Raw genomic sequence first — 3068 nt, 5'->3', positions numbered from 1 at the left:
TTTCACTCAAATAAATATTTCGTTTTTGACACATAGGAAATAATCATAATAATTCTAAATGAATTATTTAATTTGAAAGTTAACGGAAAACCCAAAATAAAATAATTTTTATTAACGGCATGGGTTATGTTAACGGAATATCTTTCGGGTTGTCACATTTACTATCATTCAGAACTAAATGAAACTTAAATAAGCAAGAAATGATTCTATATCTATGTGTATCATCTAATTTGTTTCAAGCTTCTGCCACAAAATTACTGTTGTTCATATAGATATACTATCACTTCCAAATATCTAAATGCAATAAATTCATAGAATATATCATCTTGTCTAATCACCCAAATGAAACCTAGATCAAATTCAAACAGAAATAAAGCCAAATACACCTAAAACAAGCACTCAATCCAGTAGTACTAAATCAAAACAAAGTTCAATAAGTACATAAAGTTTAAACAAGCAAAACTACACGTTATAAGTCTATATCGACTTACTATTTCTTCTAATTGTTCCAAATCAAACTCAGATCATAATTTTAAAAAAAATTCAACAAGTATATAAACAAATTTTAAAAAAGCAACACATACACTCTATATCAACATGCGTAAGAGTGTATCTTCCAATTACTTATCTCTGCTACAACACCGAAAATACTGCTTGCTCATCCAAAGAATATTGTATTTTCTGATCATACAAACAAAACAAAGATCAAAGTTCAACCAATTGTGTAATTTAAATCCCGATAGAACTAAAACAAGCAAACAATCTTCCGAATTCCTTCCTCTCTTAGCTACAACATCAAAATATTTGTTGTTCATATAGAATAAATAATTTCTTCAAATCATATATGTGAAATCCAGATAAGAATTCAAATAAACGATCAGCTTTATCAAACCTAAACAATCATATAAATCGCGCAAAGAGGAACTTACTTTACAGATAGGGCATGTAGTTTTGAGAGCAACGACACGTGCTTCAAATTGAGATCCTTTTGATTTCTAGTTCTTCTCTGCATTTTTCTTCTGTAATAGTCTTTATAGGCCTCTGAAGAAATGAGTTGATAAAAGGTATATATGAGTGGAGTAAGAAGCTGTTAGAAAGATTAAAGATTTGTATCTACAAAGAAGAACAAGTGAGGAGAAAGTTTAATTATATTTATAAAAAATAATCAGGAGTCTTGCGGGTTGTGTCTGGTTCAATCTGCTTTGGGGCGAGATCAAACTGAAGAAAATTATGTTCCATGTTCTCTCCAACTTCCAGAATGGCAACCATGTTTCCATATCTGTAATAGTAGTTTGGTGCACTGAACACTGTCACCACATTCTTGTCCTAATAAATATCAATAAGAAACTTATCAATAATCCTAATCATTATCATTAAAGAGGGATAGAAGGAGGGAGGGGTAATTAAGTAAATAAACCTAGCTCCAGTTGAAACTTATCAATAAGCCTAATCCGTGGCAGACCCTACAACACCTTAACTGCCTCTCCATATTCGGTGAAGAACTCTCTTTCGAGCTGCATACAAGAAACAATTACTTGGTTTTGGTCAACAGTAATAGTGTTTAGTAAGCCCTTTCTCATGAAGCTTAATAAAGGCCTCAATAACAGCTCCCGCAAAAGTCAAGAAGAAAGTAATTCAAGAAATGTTAGATAATTAATGTTATGTTACTGAGTAAACATGTAGAGTTCAATACACATAGACCAAATAGTAGAATACTCAAGTACTCAACATTTATAATTAACTATTTAAACATAGTTTCTGAGATTATTAGGTTTAAAATGTGATAGAATATCATCTTACGACTTAGCTGTTCATCAAGTGTGAAATGTTCTCTGTTCCAATCACAAGAAGTACCAAGTCGCTTTATCTGATTTGTAATGGTTCCTCCATACTTCTCCTTCCATTCCCAAACTCGCTTTGTGAACTCTTCTCTACCTAATTTAACCCTCTTAATTCTTTCAGATACCAACATTCTTTCAACAACCAACTGAAAACAATATCTGTTAGATATGTAATATATTAACTAAGTAGACTAATACAATAATCAGAAATCCATTTCTGGAAAAACTCAAACCTGAGTTGCAATGCCATCATAATCAGTTCCAGGGAGCCAGAGTGTAGATCTGCCCCTCATCCTGTTGTATCTAATCATAATATCCTGGAACACAATTGCAAATATGAATGGTTTGTTTACTTACACATTGAATGAAGAAAAAATGATGAATTTTACAAAGTTTTTATGTGAATCTATGTTGTTAGTAAACATTTACCAAACCTCAAGAGTTACAAACATAGCATGTCCCATGTGCAATGAACCAGTCACGTTTGGAGGTGGCATTGTGACAACAAAAGGTTCACTTCCCTTATCAAAGTTTGGCTTGAAATACCCTTGGTAATCCCACCTAGAAGCAATCAATGGTTAATACATAGAAATGATGATATGAGAATCATTTTTTTCAATTACATTAACATCTTGGAGAAAAGGTTAAGGGCGTAATTGGCATTTCCATTCACAACAAGTCCTGAAAGGTCTAGGAAACCGAATCTTTGTGTTCCATTTCTTCAAACACTTCCAATGCATTCTCTATTGAACCACATTTACAGTACATATCGATCAAAGAGTCCCAATGTATAAATTCTATTTTATGTTGTTCTTACAAATGTAGTCATGGATGGATTTGCCCATATGGATTGAGCCTAGATGAGCACAGACAGAGAGCACGCTAGCAACTATGATTTCATCAGGTTTAATGTTTGAGTTCTTAACGTCAATAAAGAAACTTAATGCGATTAACTATACCCACAAATAATTAAAACCTCTTTATATCTGTTAGATTGACTATACCCGCAAATAATGGAGTTCCAAGAAACCAAGGCTTTATATCTGAATCAGCGGTCAGGTCCTCGGTCGCGCATTTCATCAAAGAAATGGAGTGCAAAAACAGGACTATCACTCTGCACAAAGCATCTGATCACAATGTTCCAGATAGACAAAGTGGGTCTTTCAATTTGATCAAATACGAAAAGGATTATTTGCATATGTAACTGGTGCAGGATGGGTACTCTCT

This window comes from Lactuca virosa, chromosome 3 (genome assembly GCF_052849685.1).
Source record: "Lactuca virosa cultivar CGN04683 chromosome 3, Lactuca_virosa_CGN04683_v6, whole genome shotgun sequence".
NCBI lineage: Eukaryota > Viridiplantae > Streptophyta > Magnoliopsida > Asterales > Asteraceae > Lactuca > Lactuca virosa.
Note: the sequence above shows the minus strand (reverse complement) of the source record.